Here is a 27629-nt window from a genome sequence, read left to right as displayed (position 1 = left end):
ATTAATGACTTACAATACTACATTTAAGATACAACACTACATTTAAGATTACAATAGATGCTTAAAATAATAAATTGTTATCAATGCACAAGTAATATCTTCGTCTCAAATTTTCTAATGCGTCAGATATTGTGTTATTATGACCATTTAAATTTTCAATTTCCGCGCGAACTTTTGCCGTGGTAGTGTTAATATTTGTATTTGAATCAAAATACATTTTTTCTTTTAAAAACCCCCATAAAAAGCTATCACATGGTGTTAAGTCGGCACTATTTGGTGGCTATGTAATGGTACATTTATTGCCGATCCACACATTAAATATATTATTTAAATGTTCTTGAACGGCTATGACATTATGTGGCGGTGCCCCATCTTGTTGCCATATCATACTATTTAATTGATTTTGTGTATAATTTTAATTTAATAACTCATCCACTTCTGTAATGACTGTCCAAATATGATTCCCTTGTTAGTTTATAATCATAAAACAATGGTCCAACTATTTTGTTTTGAAATATTTCGCACCACACATTTATTGATTTTCTTTCTGACTTTTTTATTTGCTTTTTCTTTTTCTATTATTATTTTTCTGTTCCCGCGAATACCTATTTCTTCTATTAAAAATGCCTGAAGTTGAAAAATTTGATTCATCTGTCCATAAAATGTTATAAAAATAATTAGGATCATTGTTCAAATTTGTAAGCATATCTTGACAGAACTGCAAACTCTTTCTCTTATGAACATCGGTAGGTTCTTGTACCGGTAATATTTTGCACGGCTTTTCTCTAATGCATTAGTAGCATTATTTAGACTAGTTTCGGAATTTTCTAAAATAAAAATGTTATTATGGATTTTATCTATTATTTAAGTATTTAATTTTTACCTTCAAAGTAAAGCAAAGTATTAAGATCTTCATCATCATTTCCTACGATAGTACGTTTCTTTCGTTCAAACATTTTTTCATTTATGACATGACGATAATTATATAAAAATGTATTTGCAGAAGGAGTCTGTCTATTCTCTTCTTGTCGCTTGCTTGTTTTTATTATTTTTTACATAAATTGAGAATATATCTACTTTTTCATCTGCAGCATAACCCATTTCAGTGTGAGGACTGACAGTTTATAATAAATTAATAATTGTTTCATTTTGAAATGTCAGTTGCATAGCCACCTATGGTTACCCTTTTGTAGTACCATATTTATGCCATTATAGAACCAAACTAATGCTACACAATGTTATATACAGATTGAACGAATTTAAAACGGAACATACGAAATCAATGTATTTCGGCTCAACTCCGCTCTAGGTGGTTGGCCAACAAACGGTTGTCAAATAATTATATTATAAAAATCCAATACTTCAGCGGGCTACTGGATTCGGAACTCATTCAAGAACAAGTCAAAACTCCACCCAAATAGGTTGCCTAGAATCACTGAAAAACTAGACTTAAAAAGCAGTTATTATGCTGTCAATCCACTTATCGCTTCCTTATAGTCCAAGAGATAGGGCCGAATTTATAATGTTAACTATTAAATATTTTTGGTATAACAAATAGTAATTTTACTTATTTTTTATTACAATAAAAAGGTTTTTAAATTTACATTGCATAAATAATGATTGTTCAGATATAAGAAAAATTTGATTTATTATTACATTAATAATCAAATACAAAATATATTATTTCTATTTATCAATAGGTAAAATTCAAATTGTAGAATTCCTTTAACATTTTATAAATAATTATTAATAAAAATCAATTTAATAGTGGAATTATCAATTTTTTAAGTTTTGAAATTTACTTTGTAGATATTTTCAATATTTTTTTGACGTGACAACGTCTTAAATTAGGTTGTGGCTCGGAGTCATTCATGAAAAAGTGTAACGCCCGCTCACGTCTGTTACAGTGAGTCACCGAACGAGAGAGAGGCCCGCTGGACCGGCGAATGCCTTGCGTCTCTCTCCCACTCAAACATGATCGGTCCGCTGCGCGCGCAGCACTAGAGAATTAGGCGCGTTGAATCGGTGCGTGCTTCCGTGCTTGTGTCTCTGTCTTTCTCGAGCGTTCTTGGCGTTCAAGACACATTACAGCAGAAACACTTCCTTTCATTTCATATTTCTCCTATCATCGTCCTATCCTCAACAAAATCACTCAAATAGAAATAAGTTAAGTTTAAGTTTACATGTACAATGTTTTAGTAAACAAAATATATTTCTATAGTTAAAATTTGTGCAATTCTTATTTTCATTCAATTCCTTGTTCCTATTGTGCAATTTAATAATATTCATATCAATAAATATTCTACCGAGAAAAAGACGTTGTCACGTAAAATCTTCGCCCGTAAAACCGACTTTACAGGCAACCGATTTTTTTTTAACTTTCAAGTTGATTGAATTTTTTTTCATTAGTTAATTATAATTTTACAAATTCTGTTTGGACATTAATTTTGCATCATTATTATTTTAAAATATTAAAATAATAATGATGCGCGTTCATTTAGATCAGTAATTCTAGACGCATGCGCTAAATGTAATAAGTATCAAGATGCTTTTATTCAACTTCGATTTGACTGACTTCGATTGTAATGAAGTTTTTGAAACCTTAGTCACTTATATGGAACAGGACTGACGAGAACAATTCCAAAAAGAAAAGTAAACGATGTCAGATTTTTACTATTTAACCGGCAGTATAAGTTGCATGATGTGAACGAGCCTTAAAAAAAAACTAAAAAATGTCGATGCTTCAAGCTTAGCACCATGTCAAGATGAATTACACCAACATCTACTGCGAGCTCATTATATTTCAAATATTTGGACAAATGCTCATAAAAAAGTACCAACAGAATTGATTGTTGAAGAACATGGTTGGGAGTTTGAAGATGAAACATATAAATTCAAATGGTTTAGTGGACCTCAGATGCCAGAATCAGTTCGAGAAGTAGTGATTGAAAATGAAGCAGATAATGAATGTGATATTATTGAAAGTAAAAGTGACGAAGATTATGAATGTGATAACATCAATGAGAGTGAGAAAAATGACGAAGTTTTTCTAAATTTTTTTTTTCTTATCGGAAAAATCGTTTGAAAATTTTTGGAAAAAAATCATGGTATAACTTACAGAAAATTGAAAGGATTCTACAAATTAGATTTTACCTAAAAAAATTACGAAAATTTTCATTTACGGAAATTTTTTTGGAAAATTTTGAGGAAAACTCTACTTGACGCTTCTCAGAATAGTAACAGCAGTGAGCATACAAATTTTCAAATCAATCGGTATAAAAATATCATAATAAAATCAGTTTGAAAATTGTTACCGAGACCTAAAATGCGCAGGCAAGTGGTACATTTGACCCCGTTTTGTGGCTCTCTGTACCAACCCAGCTGTCCGCCCTTTTGGATTTAGAGTTTTTAGGGGCTAAATAATAAGCCATGAAAATGGCGGACATATTACTTATCGTTAATTTTTCCCCAAAAAATTGCAACTTCACCCCTGTCCGCCACCCCTTATGTATCTACTCTCGCGTCCGCCCTTTGGGATTTCGTCTAGTTATACCAAGATCTTACTCTGGGCAAATTTTCAGCCATATTATCGATCGTTAATTTTTCCGAAAAAAATTTCAACTTCATCCCTGTATAGCCACCCCCTGTACCACGAGGGACGTCCGCCTGTAAGGCAAAGTCTTAACCCAGATACAATGAATATATTCCAATAGAGAAATGTCATATTACTGATCAGTTCAAAATTTCGGCTCTATCTCTCCGACTATTAGGCAAACTCCTCTTTCCTTTAAAGGAGACAGATAGTTGAACGATATTTTATACAATGTCTATCACCGGGTATGTATTTATTTTTGTCCAAGTTTTATATTGGTCCACTATTTCAAATGCAGTTCAAACAGACATATATTAAATTGTATGTTCCGTTTTAAATTGGTTCAATCTGTATATTGGAAATCAGGAAATGCAGGGCTACACAAAACTATAAAAAAATACAGGGTGTCCCATTTGAAATATTGAAAATGCATTTTATTGGGCACTCCTTGTATACAAAATTTGGTCTGTTGCTACATTGTTGGTCGGTACAGATAAAATAATACAACTTTTATTTTGTATTCCCGAAATTAAGGAAAATAAGTGGGGGTCAAAATATAATGAGAAACCCGGTACAGATGTAAGTGACAATTAAATGAATATTTGACTACAACCTGAATTGAATCCAAGAGGCATTTGTTTCCTGTATACTAAAATTAAATTATAAACTTAAACGGTACACCTGGTAACATACTTAGAAAATTCAAATATATTAAAAAGATTAAAAATTGTGTCATAAATAACTAACTCTCAATAATGATTTTGATTGTAAAATTTATATTCTTCATAACACAAAAAAGGTAAACTAACACTTACATAAAAATAGAGTTTCGTCTAAAGTTTTAAAAATAAAGAAATTGCAATGTTAATACAGTTAAAATTTTTTTTATTAAAAGATCGCCTGTGCTTATCGTCAATAGTAACACATTGTTATTATATATTTTAAGTATAAGTCTCATTTATTCATAAGTATCAATGTCATTAATACTTAAAAATAAATCAGATAAAAGTATGTTTAAAAAATTTATTGAACACTCACCCAAAATAGGTCTTAGTTGAAATTTACAGGGGGCCTGAAAGAAAAAATATAATATTAAGAAAATCAACTATTTATTCAAAAATTTTTAAATAATTTGAAAAATTATTTTAAAAGATAATTTATACGTGTGCGTGTGCGTGTGTGTGTGTGTGTGTGTGTGTGTGTGTTTAGGTGTGTGTCTGTTGTGTATGCATATTGATATCATGTACCAACTAAATACCAACTTAAGGGTAAAAAGAGTATGCCAATTGAGTTACTTATGAATGTGATTAAAATAGAAAAAATACAGTTTTATTAATTTTTAAGAGAGATATTTTCAATTATTATGTGCGAAAAATACATGGAATTAAAAAGTGCGAATATACTGCAACATAATATAGGAGTATATGTGTAATTTCTACGTAAATATACTTCCCAATATGTGAGCTTATGCATTGTTTTCATTATCATAATGAAAATGCCTTTTTATGTTTATGTTTTGCTGCACAAGTATTAAAAACGAAACTAATTAATCAACAAATCTGTAGGGATATAATTCGAAAGAACATTACGAAATAATATTTCAGTTGTTTGGTTTTTTTTTTTATGAGATCATGTCCATAAGCCGTTATTAGAGTCGCCCCGAAGAGATTTTATATGAGCAGAGTGCCTTTTATTACTCCTTCTCTATCTCTCTCTCGTCGCTCTATCCTTACGAGTTATCGATTAACGGACTAACCACGGGTATTAATCGAAATAAGATTTAAAAGATCAACTAAATCCACAAAGGAAAAACTAATAAATTAGATATTAAGATATTAATTAGGGTTAAATCCTACTCTTTTGAATAGGGCTCTTATGTGGTATTGGATTTTATTACTTTTACAGAGTGGCACAAATTCAATCAGGCATACAATATTAGGTTAGAGCTGGTTTCTTGTAATTTTTCCCTTTATAATTTATTTGTATTTTTTATAAAAAAATCTCGGATCTATACCGCCATAGAGCAAATGCAATGGATACTGTTAAAAGATAAAAAGTTAAAAAGATGCGCAGGCACGTTTGCAATATCCTTAACATTAATTATACAAACTTCTTTTATTCAGAATTCATTACCCCCCTAGTAGGAAAATAGCATCCGTCACCCATATGTTTAAAAAAGGCAACAAACTCGACCCCAACAATTATGGTCCGATTAGCTTGCTGCCAGTAGTTGGCAAAGTTATGGAAGCCATTATTTCCAAGGAGATGACCAAATTCCTTCTTTAGGAACATGTTATTCCAACATAACAACATGGATTTTTCTCTGGTCGCTATACTCTAACCAATCTCCTAAATTGTGTTAACGACTAGATGTCATCACTCAATAGTTCGCAGCCGGTCGACGTTGTTTATCTAGATTTCTCTTAAGCCTTTGACCGTGTACTCAAGCGCAGAATTCTACATAAACTAGAACATTTCAGAGTTCGCGGTACTTTACTTCGTTGGATAGATGATTTCCTGTCAGATCGACATTATAAAGTTAGAGTTATCGAATCTGTCTCACAAGACGGGTTAGTGGAAAAGGGGAGTGCCTCAGGGCTCTGTCCTTAGATCTCTGCTTTTTACAGTTTATACCAGCAATACTCTTTATTATGTTTAAAGTAAAATATCGCTCTATACTGATGACACAAAAATATATGCCAATGCCATCACAAACCAGCTAACCCTCCAAATGGACTTAGTAATTAGCGAGTATCAGACCTATTCTTTCGTACAATTTTTTCTCATATACGTTAACCGCTTAAAAACGAGACGCTTCGTGAAATTAGTTCTCTTCCAAATAAAATTTCAAAAGTTTAAAATCAATGAAAGTATAGAACAACGGGGAGTTTTTTCACAATCATTTATTGGAGGATTTTAATAATTAGTTTACCTTGTGCTTTTCAGCTAATGTTTTTAGTAGGCGATCGTTAGAAATGCTTAAAGACAAGAATTTTTATTCAGCTTTTACCTGCAGTTTTTACCTTTGCGTATCTTCGTTGGGCAAAAAAATTCTGTTCAGTGGTATAAGTTGCGACCATTTGACTTTAGTAAGACGGTCTACTTATACGGGTATCCTTGCCAAACGTGGATCTCATGTGGTCGTATGCCCATAGTAATACGCACTGAATTTTTTTTAGTCGATGGATCGAGCCTCAACAACTACTATAACAACAAGACAAAATCCAGCCGCTACGTTCCGCACCGGTGTCGAAAATGTTACGATAAAGGCTAAAAGCCTGCATCTGGGCACACTTCCATCTAACAGAGGCTACACGAAGCCGAAGTCCCTCCATAATATAAGGCCGGCAGCGAAGATCCCTTGTCGGAGTCAACGCACATAAGTAGCCTTCTTGAAGTGGAACATGAACAGAAAGTACTATTGAAAAATTAGTTCCTTTGTTTTTTAAATTGCATTAATTAATTACTTTAATTTTTTTTTAAACAATAAATTTATATCTTATTTCTTCTACCAGTATTAATAAACAAATATGTGAAGTTGATTTTGAATTTTATTGACTAACCTCCCTTAGACCCTTGGAAAGATGATTTAATTGGGCACAGCACAGGAGCTACACCCGGTTGAGCTAGCCACTAACCGTAATAAGAGTTACATAACAACTGGAACTAGCAATCAACAACTACGTTCTGCAATCTTATCTAACTACTTGTTAGATAGTTTGATTGTTGTTATGAGGACAACATCAGAAGCCATATTTACCATTTAAAAGTATTTTTTTTAAGCTATGGGCAAGGCTAGCTTTGATTTTAATTTAATCTAAATCTTGGTATATTTGTCGTAGCCAAACTCATTTTTAAAATTTACTTCTAAGATAAGACGTTCTTATACGTGAAATACTGAACTGGAAGGAGCCTAATAACTGGCTCCCAAACAAAATTGTAAGTTTTATTTTTCTACATTGGCTTCCAACTTTCGAAGCTAGTTTATATTGTTTCCCATTGCCACCCACCGTTTTTGATGCGTTCGATGGTTACAAGTTCTTTGGTTACCTGTAAAAGTTCGTTAAGTAGGGGAAAGTAGCCGAAATTGTACCACCGGTGTATGTATTCTTTATGAGGAAGCTATAGCGCTCTTATGCCAATTAGTGAAACCAGTTAGTACCTTAAATGCTGAAGTTTTACCACGTTCGAATTTGTTGATTTTGTTTTATCGAATTTTTTGTATTTCTTGGTGTTTTAGTATAGTTTTCTAGTTCCATACGTAAGGTTAGAGCATCTTCTAAGGTATGTACAAACCACTTTGATTTATAAATACAAGAAAAGCATATATTTAGGTATATAAAACTGAGTTGTTTCCCTTTGCCGGACCATTTTTAGGTTAGGAATCGTAGTTTATTTACATAAAGTGCAAGTTTCCCATATTGTACCACGCTGAGTTGCCTATATTGTACCGATACAATTTTAGATACCATTGTGTATTTAAGACCTACTTATTTTTAAAAATAAATAAATAATTAAATACATAACACACACCGTTCTTGTGTGTTTTAGATACCCAAAGGTAAATATGTGACTTAGAATGTGGACGACATGAGCCGGGCTCTTCAAACATTTTATAATGGAGATAATATCAAGGCAAATGAAGAAACGAATGCTTTTGACCGAGGTAGTGTGTTACCAACAGCAGTGGAGAAGGAGCTAGTTGATCACATTTTAATACTGGAGACGTTGACGTTTGGCCTCAAGATCAATGATGTTCGACGGCTTACATTTGAAATTGTCGAGAGAAATTAAATAACACATAATTTTAATAAAGAATCCCAAATGGCAGGAAAGAAGTGGTTTTATGCTTTCAAAGCATTTTGATGAAAATAATAGTGATGCAACTCGCATATTTAACGTTGACGAAACGGGTGTCAGCACTGTGCAGAACAAATGCCAAAAGTTTCTCGCAGAAAAAGGTAAAACGTAAGTTGGGTCAGTGTCCAGTAGAGAATGTGGAGTCAACACGACAGTTGTTTGTTGTGTGATTGCTTCAGGAATTTACGTTCCACCTATGCTTATACTTAAGCTTCTACGAATGAACAATGATTTAGGGGTTGGTGCTCCTTTAGGGAGTATAATTGAGTATCAACCATGATCAACCATGACTAGTGATCTTTTTGTAAAATGGCTCCAGTATTTCATTGATTCTGTAAACCCAACCGTAGAAAAGTTTTTTTGGTACTGGATGGGCATACAACGCACTTCAAGAATCTTGATTCAATTTTACGTGCGAAAGATCACGGTGTAATAATCCACGTTGATAACATTGGGTGCAGCATTTGGATATATAAGCCTTTCAAAGACTACTACACTCAATCAGTTAAAAAGTGGCTTTGTTCTAACCCCGGATTTTGTATTACACAACTTTACGTAGCTGTCTTGATTTCTGAAGCTTATGGTAGAGTAGCAAGAATTGAAATTGCAGCCAATGGTTTCCGAACTAGTAGAGTATGACCTGTTGATCGCACGGTCTTCAAGGATCAAGACTTTTGTGGCTGACAATTTAAATGACCACTAAGGCAGTGAAACTCAGATAGATAGTGAAAATGAAAAGTCTAATGTGACAAACAAGTCACCACTTAGGTGTACAATATGAGCTAATGTAGTGTACAAAATAATCTAAGCAGAACTACCTAGTCCTAAAGAGAGTTTAGCTACGACTACTACCCCCACTAGGACTACTAAAAAAACTTGTGAAACAAGTCCAAAACTTAACATTTTAATTGATTCAATTTCTTTGATACCGAAGCCTAATGCAAAATCCAAGATGAGAACAACACAACAGGCAATGGTTTTGACAGAAAATGTCTATAAAAATGATTTAGAATTAGCTAAATAGCTAGAATTAGCGTAGGACTAGATAAATAAAAATGAAATTGGAGAAGATTAAACCGAAACCGTCCAAGAAACTTGCTCCAAAAATAAAACTAGAAGGTAAAACTAGTCTTAAAAAGAACAAAGAAGCTGTCAAGAAAAATTTAGCAAAAAGTAAATGTGAAAATTCCACAGTCTGTTCTGCTAAATGCCGCATTAAGCTCAAATCAACCTAACGTTGTTATGCGACAGTTATATATGACTGTTCAATTTGCGATGGAAAAACTGATAGTTGAGAGTAGAGTTGAAGGAAAGTGACCTAGGGGAAGATCTCCAAGCCTTTGGGTAGATCAAACAAAAATATTGATTAACTAAGGGTTATATGAAGGCGAACAACTAGCCCAGGACAGGGAAGGATGGAGGGAAATCGTGAAAAAACTGTAAAGGCCTGATGGTGTCACCATATCCCAAAAGGGATTAGGACTGAGGAGGAGGAGTTTTCTAAATTGTACCACTTGCAACCTACCAGGGAAACATACTTTTTTAACAGTAAAATCCATGATATCAAGTTTCAAAAATTATCATGTGTGTGTAAATGTTTCATTTTTTTTATAATACATCATTCGGTTAAATATGACGTATAATTATTCAATTTAAAATTCGAAATATCTTAAGTGGTACAGTATTGACAACTCTCCCCTATTACTTTGAAATTTTGTAAACCATTGGCATTTGGTCAATATTTATCCCAGACTTTTACCAATTTGTTTTTTGAAAGTATACTTCAGAATTGCTGTGGAGAGTTTGTGTGACGTCGTATTTCCTTGTCTCTCCAATAGGAACTCCCTTGTTTTTTCATGGAGTTGGCATTTGCTGTAAATTAAGCGGGAATATCTTTATTGCACACAATACTGAGGTAAAACGCTGACTATTGCATTCGATTATATCGTATCAAAAGCCTTTTGGAAATCAATAAAAAGTACTAGATACTAGTAGACGGTTGTATTCTATAGTTTTCTATGTTCAGGTTTTCACAGCTATAAGAAGATTATTGGTACCAAAATCTAAGCGAAAACCGACTTTTCTATTGAATGATAGAGGATCAGTTAATTTTCTAGTCTACAGATGACTATTTTGGTAAAAAGTTAATACAAATGGGAGGGGAGGCTTATAGGTCAAGTTCTCGATATCCGTATTCTCCTTTTTTGTATATTAATATCATTTAAACGTAATTTTAATCGCTTGGAATTATGTAATCATGTAGATATAAGTTGAATAGACTACTTTCCTACAACACCGTAACAATCATTAAAAAAGTGTGTTTTCTTTGGAAATGAATTAAACGTAATTGATCTCACTCGTAAGTACTTATTCACTGTAATTATCATATCTAAAAAAATGTGTTCTATACATCTATGTATCTATTTATACCCTATGTTTATATACACAACCTAGAATGAATATAAAAGAGTACTCAAAATTTAAAATCACATTAAACACTCCTGCAAACTCAATAATATAGGCGGTACTACAGATGTCTTTATTTGACCCACCCACCCACTGTACTAACAATATAGGCGCTACTACAAACGTCTTTATTTAATTCACCCACCCACTGTACCGTATTAATGTTTTAATTAGTTACCCGCAAAGAAGGAGGTTTTATTTTACTAGCACCGTCTATAAATCTTCGGATTGGTTGTGGTTGTGGTAGTGATGGTAGTTAAAAACAAGTAATTTAGCACCAATAATCGTTGGATGAGTAATTTGTAGGAATGATCATTAAGTTGACAGTTTTTTTTGACGACAGCGATAAAACGAGAATGCTGAGAGTTTTTTTACAAATACATGGAATTAAGTAAATAATAAATATTATATAGTTTTATTTAAAAATTGCTTACTTGTTTTAAAATTATATGGCTTTGTTTTTTATTTCAATATAGGTAGAAATAGTTTTCAAAAGCAATTTATTAAATTTAAAACTTAATATAACATGTAATATTCGTATTCTGATACGATGAATTTATTTTGCCTATCCATGTAGAGTTAAAAGGGTGAGTAATTAAATATTAATGGTTATTTTCAATTTCTAATAAACTTATGTTAGTTTTAATTTTAGTTTAAAAATTTCACTAACAGAAAAGAAAAGTTAGGTATGTCATTAAATGCAATTAGCTAGTATCTCATAATTTATAAGGATAAACCTTAAAATAAAATTCTACTTCCATCCAATTCGATTACATGAATGATAAAAAAAATCATCAACGTTTTCTTCATTGCATAGAATACACTAAAAAATTGCCAATGATAATTGGCAATTTCGGCTGCTAATTCAATTATCATCATCATCACCCAGGCCTTTGCGTCCACTGCTGGACATCGGCCTCTTTCAATTTTGTTCATTGTGCTGTATCTTGAGTATTTTGCATACAATGTCTTGACATTTTCTTGAGATCGTCAGTCCAACGAGTAGGAGGTCTTCCTCTAATTCTTTTGTCTAACATCGGCCTCCACTCAAGCAATATCTTCGTCCACCTTTAATGACTGATTCAGACGTGTCCGGTCCAATTCCATTTCAGTATGACAATTCGGGAAATTACATCGGTAACTCCTGTTCTTCGTCTTAAGTCTTCATTTCTAACTCGGTCACGAAGCGATATACTTAGCATTTACCTTTCCATTTTCCTCTGAGCTATTTGCAGCGTTTTAGAAGTTATAGCTCTCAATATCTCAAGTTTCGGCACCATAGGTCATCACAGGCAACACACATTGGTCAAATGTTTTAAAGAAATTTGTATTCGCTTTTAGAGATTTCTTTGAGTTTTTCATAGGCTGCCCATGCTAGGTTTATTCTTCTTCGTAGTTCGCATGTGTGGTTGTCTCTTGTGATCTTTATTTTGTGTCCAAGGTATATGTTTTCACCAGCTCTACTTCGTTGTCTCCAATATTGATATTTTCGCTAGACACTAGGTTTGTCATGAATTTGTTTTGAATATGTTTATTTTAAGACTCACACTGGCACACACTAACTAAAGTTCATGTAGCATTGTACATATCTCCTTGATGTTAACCGAGCAGGGCCGTTCCTGGCGAGTATGCAATCAATGCCCCGCACGCAGGCGCTAAATTTTAGGGGCGCCAAATATTTGGTTACCACTACAAAAATATTCTCACTTCTAAAACAAAAAAAGTCAGTGTTCAGTATTTCCCCGGTAAGCGCTAAAGCAATCACTTCATCCGATTGCTATTCCCTATTATAATACCAAAATTACTAATTAAATTACCATCCTACAATTTTATTAGTGGCAGCACACGACGCGCCGTCTAATGCCGCTCGCCGCGTATATTTATTGTTCTCCATATGAAGTCGAAATTAGAGAACACTTTCTGGGTTTTTTCCAAGTTTTAAATACTAAGAAGAAGGGCTCTTCAACTTTTTAAAAGAAGAAATATTATTAAAATTAAAATAAATCTTGATGACATGAGAGGTCAGGATTACGACAATGGGGCAAATATGTCTGGCAAGCATGGGGGCCTTCAAGCTCAAATTCTAAAAATTAATCCCAGAGCAATATTTTTACCTTGTTTAGCTCACACTTTTAATTTAAGTGTCAATGATGCAGCTAAAATTTCGTATGAGACTGTAGGTTTTTTTTTTCAATTATTCAGGAGTTGTTCAATTTTTTTCTGCTTCACCCTATAGATGGGACATTTTAAAAAGGAATGTACCAAACTTAACTTTAAAATCAGTAAGTGAAACACGATGGGAAAGCAGAGTCAAAGCCATTCGCCCTCTTAGGTGTCAATTCCTCGAAATTTGTAAAAGTTTACAAGATTTACAAGATAATTCAAGAGATATGAACACGAAACATTCAGCAAGGTCACTATAAGACAAAATTTAAAACGTTCAAATTCATTTTTTCTATTATAATATGGTATGATGTGTTAACAAAAGTTAATATAGTAAGTAAAGTGGTCCAGAATCCAAATACAACTTTAAATGAATGCCATACAGAAATAAAAAATCTTATTATTTATTTCACTGAATAAAAGTCCGACAAACATTTCGAGATTTTCATGAATGAGTCTTTCTGATAGCAGAAGCAGAAAAAAGTGATGTAGAGCAAACATTTCCATTATTAAGACAAAGAAAGACGAAGCTTCAGTTTTCGTATGAAGGTACAGATGAAACAGTATTCGATCCAAAACAAAAATTTAAGATCAGTTTTTATTTTCAAAATTTGGACAAAACAATTCAATCCCTACAAAGACACTTTGGGGGAATATAAGTGCCACGATTTATTTGGATTTTTGGGTAATTTTCAAAATCTAGATTCTGATCTAATTAAAAGATCATGTATGGATTTGGATTTACCTTTACAAATTCAACATAAAGGAAACGTATGCAAAGATATTGATGATCTTGATTTGCATAATGAAATTCTGTCATACAAAGTTCTTAACCCACTCACAGACTCTAGCAAAATTTCGGATTCGCTCATAGATATTTTAAAATATATAACAAAGAAAAATTTACAATCATTGTTTCTAAATCTATTTATAGCCTTGAAAATATTCCTGGCCCTTTCAATTCGGTGGCATCTAGCGAAAGGAGTTTTTCAAAGCTAAAGCTCATGAAAAATTATTTAAAAATGTCAATGTGCCAAGAAAGGCTATCAGTTTTTGCAGTCATTTCAATTGAAAATAAAATTTGTGAAGCCATTGATCACAATGAAATGATTAATGAGCTTGCATCTGTGAAAGCACGACGTGTCATGTTATAATTCCAATATTTGTTATTTAATTATTTTTCACTTGGTATATATGTATTATTTAATAAATCTTTTTTCAAATATGGTTCGTTTTATTTTTCTTTTTACATTCATATCGTATTTTCAATCATATCACAAGAATATGTTATGATATAGGTATCTTAAAAACATAATATGGGGGCGCACAAAAAATCCTGCACGCAGGCGCTCACTACCCTAGGAACGGGCCTGTAACCGAGAACAAAACTATGTCGTCTTCGAATTTCAAATTTGTCAATCTTCTACCGTCAATATTCAGGCCTTTCTATTCCTAGTTAAGTTTTTTACAAGCATATTCTATTACTGCGGTAAACAGTTGAGGCGATAAGGTATCACCCTGTCGGACTCCTCTGCCGATTGGGATATGATCCGTGTTTATATGTAGTTTCACCGACATAGTTTCGTTCTTGTATGTATTGTAAATTAACCTTGTATATCGGTAGTCAATACGGCATACTCGTAGTACTTCCACGATTTTGTCAAATTCTACCGTATCAAAGGATTTATGGAAATCTACAAAAGCTAGAACGCGTGGTCGATTGTATTCGATAGTCTTTTATATTACCGTTTTAATGCTGTGTAGGTGATCATTTGTTCCAAATCCGGTGCGAAATCCCGCTTGCTCTATTGGCTGGTAGAAATCAAGTTCTTTCTCAAGACGATTCGTTACTATTCTTGTGTGGAGTTTTTGTAGGTGACTAAGAAGACTTATGGGTCTGTAGTTTTCTAATTCATGGATATGCCGAGGTAACAGAATTACCTTAGCATTGTGCCATTTGTGGGGTATATTACTGTCCAAATGGGCACATGTTAAAAAGGTTTTCTATTTTACTAAGTAGGCAAGTGCCTTCGATTTTGATTGCATTAGTACCTACGCATCTTCTCTGCTATTTGATTTATGTTGGCTTGTGTACAGCAATTTGCAGAAGTCTTCAACTATTTTAAGGGCTTCCTCTCTGTTAGATGACCATTTTTATCTTTAATATTTAGGGGAGGATGGGGCATTGTGACCCATCTAAGGAAGATATGCACATACTGTTAAACCAGAAATGATTTTGTTTTGTTTAATTAATTAGGGACGTTCATTAAACATTTAACTGTCATTTAGTTGCAATTGAAACATAATTTATTTAACGTATTTTCAACAAAAAAATGACAACTGACTATATGTCAAAAGTTCACATTGCCCCATAGGGTGGGGCAATGTGAACTACTGAGGAAAGTCACACTATTTCATTATCTAATGGCTATGTTTGGTAAATAAAATCAAGTAAAAAGAATTTTTTTATTAAAAATACTTTACTAGAAAACCGGTAACAGAACATTAGTAAAAATAGACACATGTTATATTTATTCAGAAATACAAAATTCACACTGAAATTCTTCATCATCTTCTGGATCTATTCCCGCACATGCTTCATGAGCCCATTTCAGACAGGCCAAGCAACGTACCCATCCTTCTTCATTGGCTGATGAGGAGAACCACTCGTTACAGTAAAAACATTCAGCATCTTCACCATTGCCATCATCTTGTACTTGATGGTTACATTTATTTTTTTTCTTTCCCTTACCCTCTTTGGAAGGACAAACTTTTATTTTTTTGTTACTTCTTTCACTATCTTCGTGCTTATCATCATTTATTTTTTTCTTAGCTTTTTCCTTTTTCATTGTTTCTATTGCCTCCTTCGTGTTTATTTCAAGTTCTAATTCTAGCTTATACGGACTAGATGTCAGTACAGCCGTTTTACCTTTTTTGGATTTCCTCTTTGGTTCCATTAATTTACTTCTCTTTGGCAGAGGACGAATGTCTTTAGGGCTGTTTGCTCCAAATGAAGTTGTTGCTCTATTGTGTGCAGGGGAAATTGTCAATTGAAAATCGTTACCAGTATGAAGCTTTGCAACTGAGGTTGAAGCAATTACCTCATCTTGACTTAAGTGAGGCTCTGCAGTTGAAGTTGAAGGAATTGCCTCATCTTGACTTGACACTGGTAGACTATTATTCTCCAAATCTCTTTCAGTCGTAGCAGATGGTGCAAAATCGAGGTCTGTAAATATATTGGGATCATAAGGTACTATCCCACATTTTTTAAAAGCGTTAATAGCAGTCAAAGGTGTTGCAGCTTGTAAGAAAGCCCCACCAAAAATTTTAGAGATTTGGAAAGCTGTTACCACTCTGCCTGGGTTGTTATTAAGAAACTTTTCTAATGCCATATCATAATATCGTGCTAAAGGAGCCATGACACCAACATCGGTTGGCTGCATTCGATGGGTGGAATGATGAGGCAAACAAATGATATGTACATGTTTTTCCCTAGCCAAATTAATTACTTCTATGTTTTTTGTATGGCTGCTGTGTCCATCCAAAATCAATAAGATCGGATCGTCTTCACTTGGTTTCGTTTGTTGAAGAAAATGTTGAAACCATATTAAAAAGAGTTCACTATTTATCCAGCCACTATCGCTACAGGCGAATATTGAACCTGGAGGTGCACCAGCTTGGAGTTCAACTTTCATTCTCTTTCTTGCAAAGATTAACATCGGCGGTATGAAGATTCCTGATGATGACATGCAAATAACGACTGTTGTTATTCCACTTCTATCAGCAGAAGTAAGCCGTCCAACTTGTTTCCGTCCTTTATGCGCCAAGATTTTACTACTACATTTGGGGACTGTACCTAGACCTGTTTCGTCACAGTTAAAAACACGCGTTGGATTGACATGTTTAGAATCCAAAGTAGCTTTATACAGATCAAAAAATTGTTTTACATTGTAACGATTAAAAGCTTCAGCTCTTGCAGCAGATGTTGATTAGGGTTTACGTAATGAAAGCCCTGGGTGCCGTTTTCGAAATCCGTACGCCCAATCTAAACCTGCAAGTTTGTTTGTTTTATTATATGGATGGTCTATGTTATTTTTTTCGGCTAACTGGAAAGCTAGGTGACGAAGATCAAGCAAAGTAATTCCGTATAAACGCTTCTCCATATCTAAGATATAATTATACAATTCTTCTTCCTGTTCCTTGGTAAAAACCGTTTTGTAGAAACCTAGACCCTTTTCGTCAGGAGAAATTCTTGTTACTTTTTCTTTGCATCTGCGAATTAACGTTGCTTTCGGGATACCATAAACTTTACTAGCTTTTAAATAGCCCATTTCCCCAGCTTTAACTGTCCGGATAGCATTCTTTAAGGCAACAAGAGACCAGGATTGTTGCTCAGTTTTCCTCACATAATTTCGTACCATTTCTAACTGCAAAAGAAGCATATAATTAAAAAAGTGTCAAGAAAATATAATGGGGCAATGTGAACCACTCCTAGTCCACGTTGCCCCATGCGTAGTACACATTCAAAATATGGAAATTAACGAACCAGTTCACAACGTATCAAAAGCAAATCTTAATTATTAAAAGCACATTTTACAAGCAACACCACAGTATCAAAAAGTTAAAATAATCATGTCTACTTACCGAGAAATCTTTAGTCAAAAGTAGTAAATTCCTTAGATCAGCAGCGACGAAACACGTGTTTTTAATTATAACACGTCTGAACGTACTCCCCGTGCGTTCACACTCATACTAAAAGTAGATAAGATGTCTACGCATATTTGTAGTAGTTACTAGATGCAGTGTTGCCAATTTTAAACAAAATAGCCGATGTGGTTTACATTACCCCCATGGTCCATGATGTCCCATCCTCCCCTATTATCTGCATTGTCCCCGTTCTTAGTCTTTTTCTCAATACTTTCATCCTTCTATTGTTCTCAATGGTATGTTTGATTTGTTATTGATTGTATTTTCGTATTTTTCGTAAAAAAATATAACCACTGACATTTCTGTCATATCGTAGTTGGTCGACGAATTTTTTTTTTATTCTATCCAGTTTATTAATTTTTATAGGTTTTATGAGTACTACATTAACAATGGTTTTATAAAGTTTAAACAAGATATTTTTGGTTTCAAAATTTGATTAAGTAATCTATGTTAATACAGAAAAGTTTTTTTTGTAATTCAAAATATACAATAAGAATTTTGACGGATCTGTTTTGAAGTGGATGTGAGAGGTAGCATTCAAAATTTGCAGAAATAGTTAGGTGATAACTACTACTTCTTTTTCTTCTTCCTCTTTTTTTTTACAGAGAGAAAAACAGAGTTTTTTATTTCTTTGTTTCCCGTTCTGTATGCTCTTCTTTTGTTAACGCTTTTGATGATTTCACCCATGATCAAATTGAAGAGCATGAGGCTCAATGAATCCCCTTGTCTTATTCCGCTGCCTATTTCTATATATTCTGTAAGTTGACCATCTATTCTGACTTCCATTTGGTTGTTTTGATATATGATTTCGATAGTTTTTATAATATTTAGGGGAACTTCTCTAATAAACAAAAGATGAATTATATTTTTGGGTCTTACTCTGCCAAACGCTTTCTTTGGGTCAATCAGATACAGAAATGCTGGTTTATTATAATCTAGTGATTTCTCAGTAATTTGCTTTATAACGAATATTGCATCTGTACACGATATTCCACTACAAAAACCCTGTAGTTCATCCTCTAAACTTATTCGCTGTGTAAGTTTAAGCGTAATAATCCTGTTAGGTGATAACTTCACTTATAATAATTAACTAATCCTCCCTCTAAAATAGGACATGAACATTGATAAAAAAAAATATTTAAAAATTACTAAAAACATCGATTGTTTCTACTTTCTTGCTTTTAACTTAAAAACAATTTATTTGGAAGCAAAGTCGTATGGAAATAAAATAACGACAATTACATTTTACGTAAGACACGGCTGGTTAAAAATGGATTAATTTATTGCCCTTAAAATTTAATTTTGTATTTATTGCTGCAAAATAGCAATAAATACAAAAAAAGAAGGGGAAACAAGCCTTTTCTTATTCAATATTTTGAACCACATAGATTACACTTAAGTTCTAATTCACCATTAAATAAAATCGTTTGATTGATCATATAATAAAGAAGTGCTATTTAGGTTAGTGCTACTAACGAATACGTTAATATTTGACTGATTTAGGGGCAATTAAAAAAATGTTTTAAGAGGAAATTATTCATATCACCAATGGTTTACCAACGTCAACAAGTATCACATATTATGGTGTAACGTAATCGGAGCGCAAAACCCGTACTTATTTCTTTCCAAATAAAAATATGTTCAACACTAAATTCAATTAGAAACGCAGTAAAACTCCACATAGCATTGCAATTACCTTGTGAATAACAGTGAGCCAGTGAGTGAGGAGAGAATGTTAACCACCGGCCACACGCGAATGGCCGCTAAACTATAAATATTTGGCGGTAAACTTAAAATTTATGCTATGACTACGGATCTTTATGGATTCACTTTAATGCAACGAAATATTAATGTAGCCATAAAATGACAAGCAACTAAACTTATCTTGTACCATAACATATTATATTTATTAATATTTTGTACACGATTTTATATTTTACTGCAATTTTATGAATATTTACTTATTATAACATTAAAATACCGAAGCCGTTAAACAAAATAAATACTAAGATTTATAAGATATGAAAATAATTTATTTTTTGTTATTGATATTATTAGAACACAGCGCAAAGATTTAAACATAACAGGTTTAAAACATAAACATAAGTAATATTGGCACTTTTTGCAGCAAACCTGATAGAACTCTTTTAATTACGATACGTAATTGTTTTACCATTTTTATTTAACTTGTCCGGAGACCTGAAGATGACCAGAAAATTGTAGTTATCGAAACCGGTCGACCTAAGCTAAATAAAAAGTAAGCAAGTCTAAAATTTATTTCTATAAACCTGTTTAAAATGGACGCACATGTTCAACCAATTCATTATTTAAAAATAACTTCGGTTAAGGTTTTAATATAAAAAAATCTTAGCTCGTATAGTTGTGAGAAAAGTACTGACTCTTGTAGTAGGCCATTCATGTTAAGTTTTATTGGTTGGTAAGCCGATAAAAGTGCCTGTCACTACTTAAAACACTCGGTCGTTAAAAATGCTATTTATAATTCGCGCAATCGGTTTATAGGTAATCGTATGGAGAATTTTGTATTTAGGACACCTTCTCAATACTGCATCGTATCTGCTGCTAAGATTTTAAGTCTTCTTTGGAATCTGCTTCGATGTAGGGGGTGAGTGACATTACCTGGTCTGCATAACTCTATTTTGGTCGAAAACCTGCTTGTTTAAATGGGATTACTGGAATTGTGCTGAGCTAATTATGTTATATATAAACCCCTCTAACAGTTTATAGGTAACAAACAAACGCAATTGGTCTATAGCTTTTTGGGTTGTCGGTAGGTTTGTCAGGGTTTAGTAGGGTTATTATCTTAAAGTGTTTTAGTTGTTTTAGGAGACTGAAAAATTGAGCCAACCAAACTTTTGTATACTTGTCACAATTTATCAGGAATCCAGGATGAATATTGTCAAATCCTGGTGCCTTTGCTGGCCTAACACCTATATGAGTCTCTGATATGACTTCTCTGTAGAATTGGTGGCAATTTTCTGTACCTGTGGCTTTATGTTTTATACTTTTTAGTTTTTTCTTCACGTAGATTGTAAATGCCTTCTCTTTTTATGCCCTGAATGTTTGTATTGTGTGTAACGCTACAACATCTAGATTTATAGTTGCCTTCTGGCGTTTTGTAGAAGCACGAATTCCAAGTTTTGTTAATAATGACCATAAGTGCTTGATAGAAAACATCTACGTCAGGAACTTTGTATAAAAACAGTTAAGAAAGAAATAAAGAAGATTATTAAGGGTCACTAAAACCGATTCCACAACCATACAAACGAGAAAGTGTTAGAACTTTTAGATAATCAAGACCTAGTTCGTAGGTTCGTAGTGGTAACTATATAAATGTTAGTTTAAATTTGGGCAATAAACTTAGCCACAACAGTGAAATGTGCGACAATAATTATTAAATTCCAAGGTGAACCATTAGGACTAACTAGGACAACATATAGTGCATATTCTGTTATTGATAAATTAGCTCAAAAGTGCATTTAATAGAATATTTACACGATTTTTCAGTAATAATTTAATAGATTTTTATTTTTTGAATCATTTTGACTATTTTTTTCTTCGAGTACTTCTTGATCCGATTGATCTGAATCTTCAATCGTATAACATTCAGTCAATGACGAAGAAGTCTGTGGCCATTAATCAGCAAATGACTGAAGATCCTCTGCAAGTTTTTCTTGACCAATTAAAGGAATTAAGGTGCATCGTTTTTGTATATCCCTTCGGTATATCTTTGTTCAATTCAGGAAACCTTTATGAATCAAATCGACAGATTTTGATAGTCTCTTTTAATCTGAAAATCTTGTTGCCATTGTAGTATTTACCTGATCAATAATGATATTAAAAGTCTTGATTCTAAAGGAATCTTTAGCATTGAATTCAGTTTTATTATTAAGATTTTTACCTGACATTTTTTTACGCAAAAAAATTAAATAAAAGAAAAATACTGCAAAGATAGTAATAGGAAAATATGTTGCATTTTATCCTAGCAGCAAAGTACGAGTTGCATCTAAAACACAACAAATGAGATCTCTTAAAGGCAACACGAAAGCAATGACAAAACAATTTTATTGTATTTTCATTTATTTGAAACCTAAAAATTATTATTGGCTAAAACAAAGTTCGATATGTTTTTGTGTAAATTCAGGGGTCCAAAAACAAAAAGTTGTAAATTGTGTTCATGTAAACAATAGCTGCAAAAGCTGTGAATACTAAATAAAATAAAATATTTAAATAATTTTTATCTATAGCTGCTTCTTATCTATCTATCTTTTTATTTTCTTAAAGAAAAAGGGATGTAAGGTTTACCCCGGACCGATCAATTTAAAATTAGGTATATCACAGGAGCGTCTTGGGGCCTTTTCTCTTTTTGGTCTACATAAACGACCTTCCAAATGCGGTGGTTAGTAGTTCTTCAAGCCTTGTAAATTTCGCTGATGACTCAAATGTGCTTTTCTGGGAAAAAACATTAGAAACACTCCTCACAGTGGCAGATAAAACTATAAGCAAAGCTTAACAATGGTTCGGTGGAAATTGTTTGTTGCTTAATACTGTTGAGACAGTTTTGGTTACTTTAGAACCAGCCAGTCACGAGAACTTAATTTTCAAACACAAAACACAGAACCTGCTAGATCAGTTAAATTTCTTCGTCTTTATATTGACCAGAACTCGAATTGGGGGAACAAATACAAAATACTACAAAAAAGCTGAATAAAACCTCCTACTCATTAAGAATGTTGAAGCGGTATCTAGACCAGGAAATTTTTACTATCAGTATAGTATGCAAACTTTTATTCTGTTATGCGACATGAAGTAATCTTCTGGGAGCTGCAGTGGACAGCTCAACTGTCTTTATAATCCAAAAAAGGGCAGTTTGAGTGATCTTAGGACTAAAGGCGGGAGAATCCTTTAGAGGTCGATTCAAATCAAACAATATACTCACTTTTTCAGCCATCTATACATTTGAATGTATTATGTTTCTTTTTAAAAATTTTTCTTAGTTTTATCATCTGCTTCCAAATCATGAATATAATACAAAAAGCCTTAATTTGAATTTCCCACTTCACCGATTATCTCTAACAGAGAGAAGTCCTTTGTATGCATGTGTTAAATTAAACAATAGTCTACTATCTCACATTCATTAAAAAACACACTAAAGAGCTTTTAAAAGAATGGTTTTTCAACACCTAGTTAACATTGAGCCCTATACTATGGTGGAGTGCCTGGTCTATCGTTCCCTCCCTGGTCAGCATATTTAATTTGTAACGTTAATATATTTTAATCTGTGATGTCAATATATATTTTTTTAATCTGTGATTATTAATGTGAGGTTATTTGCTCAAATATTTAAAAAAATTTATGCAAATAAAATTTCCTCCACTCTACTCTACTCTCCTCTACTCTTATTATTTGTTTGTTCAAATCCTAAATGAAAAAATGTGTATTACATATTTTTTCAAACAATATTGTTTTATATAGTTTTACAATTGTTGAAACTAGTTTCTAAATCGAAAGTCTTTCATAGTAATAATATCGTATCCATGCCAGGTGGATATTTCTCCCTAAGGTTGAATCAAACAGCAATTGAGACCGTCTTTATAGTCAACCTTAGGTGATTGGAGCCGTTCCATTTCTGTTTATTCTTTTACCAAGAAACCTTTTATAGGAGATAAAATAAAAGTTCTAGTAAAAGGACAATTAAAAGTAAAGAGGCAGTTAAGAATATTACTGTTATATTGATAAATGTGGTTAATTTTTATTTATCTTTTTAGGAGGCAACTTGTTTTACAATAAAAAACTTACAAAAAGTCAAAAAAATTACAATAATATTTAAAATTTACTAAAACTACAAAAATCATTACTATCACAAAATAAAAAATAATAAAATATAAAATTCATTGGAAAATTTAACTAAATTACAAATTGTATAATAAAACCTTACGAACTAGTTTACAAATAAGTTTAAGTTTCTGCATGTGATACCCAAATTTAAATATAAGTAAGATTGAAACCAATTCAAAGAAATATGTACCTCAAATTGCGTAAATATTTAGTTTTTTTATTAAAATGTCGTGATTTACACAATCAAAAGCTTTAACATACTCACAAAAAACAGTGGCAGTATAAAGATTATTGTTTAGTGCTTGATAGACCTCATGTAGTACAGAAAACAGCATCGCTGGTACTTTTATTAGATAAAAAGCCGAACTGACTTTGTGATAAAATGTTGTTTTTAATGAGAAAGGAAAGTCGGGATTTATTTCTTAATAATTTTGGATAGGATCAGTAATAAGGCAATAGGTCTATAGTTGCAGAAATTAGATTTTTCACCAATCTGCAAATCTATCTTTTTTAAAGGAATCGTTAATTAGTGAGACGAGGACTTCCAACACATTTTTTGGTAGATTTAAGAAAAATTACTAAAACAGCAAGACTAGCAAGGGCAGGATTTGGAAAACTTAGTTGGATACTTAAGAACCGCAAAATACCTAAATACTTGAGGAGCAAAGTGTTCAACCAATGCATCCTTCCTATCATAACATATGGATGTCAAACCTGGACCCTAACCAAGGCAAATATGAATAAACTAGCCACAACAGAAAGAACAATGGAAAGAGTAATGTTAGGTATACGATTGTCAGATAAAAAGAGGAACGACTGGGTAAGATCCAAAACAAAAGTAGAGGACATAGCAACAAAAATTGCCAAACTTAAATGGAGCTTAGCGGGCCACACAGCTAGACAAAAAGACCAACGTTGGAATACTACAATACAACATTGGAGACCTTACGAAAGTAAACGACAAAAAGGAAGACCACAGATGAGATGGATAGATGATATTAAAAGAATAGCCGGAGCAAATTGGAAATATGTTGCTCAGGATAGAGACCGATGGAAGGAGTTGGGAGAGGCCTATGTCCAAATATTGACGACAGAAGGCTGAGAAGAAGAAGAAGAAGAAAAATTTTATGGATAGTCCATCAGTACTACAGGAAGATTTGCTTTTGATACTACTGATTGTTTGGATCAGTTTAGATTTATCAACTGGTCTTATAAAGAATGAATTTGAGACCTTTTTTGTATTGAGGAGTTGGGAAATAGGATCTTGTTGTGGCAAAATAGTTGATGTTATATTTTACTCACAGTAACTAAGTATTTATTAAGATTTTCAGGGTTTGGATGAGAAAATGTTTAAGCCGTGTTAGCTATATTTCGAAGATCAATTATTATCGACCAAGTTCCCCTTGCAACATTTTTAATGTTTTAATAAGTTTTAGATAGGTTCCTCTGTACTTGAAGATATATTCAGTGACAAAGACGTTGTTAGTAAATTTCTTGACAGTAGTGAACGGATATTCTTGGGTGATACGCAAATACCTATGGTAGTCCAGGGTTTGTGATGTTTTGACTTAATTGTAATTAAAGGAAATGCCTTATTAAAAATACAGACAAGCCTATCTAAAAAAATCACTGAAATTATAGTCCACGTTCACAGAGGGGAAGTGCCCTCCAGAGGTCTGGCCACCCAAGTCCAACTCTAAATTTTTTGGTTTTAGTATGCTTTTTTAAAATATGTAAAATCTAAAGTTGTATGAACGTTTTTTCTTAAACAATAAATAGTTTTTCAGCTTCCGCAAACATAAAAACAAACCAAAGAAGGACAAAAATAGACAGGTGAAAGGCGAGGGCAATTCTTTGCAAAACGAGGGAATAAAAAATTAAATAAAAATGGAGGTTTAAAAATAAAGGAATTAAAAAACCCCAAAGAAAAACACAAAGAAACGAAATTACAAAAATAATACTAGAGAAATTAATCGTTCCAACCAATACGCTATTTTACTTTAGAATAATATTATATAAAATACAAACTTTATAAAAATGTATTCAAATCATGAGTGACTATTTTAAGATATACATATAAAAGTTTACAAAAATCCAGTACTAACGTGATCTACTTGCTTGATCACCAGCTTCCAACCCTCCAAATCCCTAAATCTGATTGAAAGCTCGAACGATTTGTACCCATTGTTGATATTTAAAAAACACGGAATTAAATATTCCACCACGTATATTTTATCTGCAACTAAGGGCGTTCCACACAATCTACAGAACAAAATGTGTCGATAGCAATCGGCCGTTTGATGAATTTTTGTTTGAACTTTGAATAACGGTTGGGTCTGATTGATTCAAAGCTTTCATTCAAAATAAATTGAACAACTTTGACACTAAAGAAAAAGTGTTATCTAGATTGGAATGTTTTGTAAAAGTGGGGAAACTTTGAAAGTATCATTTTTATAGAATAATTTGTTTCAGTTATCCGTTTGTATACCAACTGATCGGTAATTCGCAGGCTTTTTGATTAATTTGAGAAATAAGTTTAAAGAAAAGCTATATCAAGTTCTTTTGCAGTTCTGTTTAATATTTTTATATAAAGTTATTTCTCTCCTTGTAACATTCAAACAGTTCATAGTAACAAAACCGTTCGCCCAGAAAAAAAGCCAGAAATTTTGAATGTGGGCGTTTTTTATTTCTTATAATTTTACATTTTTTTTTTATTTCAACTTTAACGTGCTCGGCTACTATGGCCACTTACACAGGTACTATAACATGAATTTTCATTACACAAACATTAAGTGTTACATTAAGAATATGTTACAATAATACGGAATGATAATAATATGTTATACAATGTCTAAATTAAAATCTAATTATATTTTTTGATATAAGTGTTCATCTCTAAGGAATTGTAGCACAGCTTTTATTTGGTCAGGGTTGTTTAGGATATCTCGTACTTCACTTTTGAGTTTGTATTGTAATCTTCTGGCCGAATGTTGATGGCATTCAGTGAGAATATGTTTGATTGTCAAATATGATTGGCAGATTTGACAGGAGGGACGGATGCTAGAGGACATTAGGTAGCCGTGTGTGAGTTTTGAATGTCCTATCCGAAGTCGTCTTATCACAATGAGATCTCGTCTTGAGAGGGCTGAATAGTCAAATGTAGGCTGACTGGTTATTGACGGTTGTATTTCGTGTAAGATCAAACGGTTAAAGTTCCAATGCTGCTGCCAAAGGAGTCTGGTTCTTCTTTTAATATATGATTTTAGGTCCTTACAAATTTGAATTTTATCGGTGATTTCAGGTGATGCTGTAGCAAGTATAGCATAGTGATCTGCAGTTTCATTGCCTTCTATACCAATATGAGATGGCAGCCAGATTATAGTAACTGTTATGTTTTGGGACAAGATAATTTGGTAAGAGTCTAGGATCTTTTGGACGATTGGATGATCAGTAAATATATTTTTGATAGAATAGATTGATGCTAAAGAGTCTGTGCATATGGCAACCTGCTTATTAGGTGGAGATATATGGTTAAAAGCTTGCAATATACTAAATAATTCGCCAGTATGAACGCTGCTGATGGCTGGTATAAGTGATGACTTAATTAGTGAATAAGAGGTTGTAACAGAGCAGCCTACTCCTGTGTCATTTTTTGAGGCATCCGTGTATAATATTAGGTCGTATTTATTTGTATCTATAATGTCTTTAAATGCATTTATAATGATCTCTTTCGGATGTTTATTTTTATCGAAGTTGGTGAGCGAGGTGTTAAATTTGGGCGTGGACATGATCCAAGGCGGAGATGGAGGGAGATAAAGAGGAAGGGTATGTGTAAGAGAGATATCATTAAGTGTCTGTGCTAAAATTAGTGGAATAGGTTTTATTGGTGGTAAGAAATTGGTATTGTGTAAATTATACGTGGACATTACAAATAAGGGATGCACTGGATTAGAGGGGTTAGCTGATACCGATGCTGCATAAGAGA

At 32.9% G+C, this 27629-nt stretch overlaps 1 protein-coding gene across 2 annotated transcripts in view; it reads right to left on the bottom strand.

The window, feature by feature from the left end:
• Positions 1-27629, bottom strand: part of LOC140434177 (uncharacterized) — a 929087-nt gene that overhangs the window by 837944 nt on the left and 63514 nt on the right. For both annotated transcript variants that reach the window (XM_072522244.1, XM_072522245.1), the window contains exon 2: positions 4631-4664. The gene's annotated coding sequence lies outside the window, so the exon portion shown is untranslated. The remainder of the gene's footprint in view (positions 1-4630; positions 4665-27629) is intronic.

The sequence above is a fragment of the Diabrotica undecimpunctata genome, chromosome 2, assembly GCF_040954645.1.
Source record: "Diabrotica undecimpunctata isolate CICGRU chromosome 2, icDiaUnde3, whole genome shotgun sequence".
Classification (NCBI taxonomy): domain Eukaryota; kingdom Metazoa; phylum Arthropoda; class Insecta; order Coleoptera; family Chrysomelidae; genus Diabrotica; species Diabrotica undecimpunctata.
This window is presented reverse-complemented; position numbering and strand designations above follow the sequence as displayed.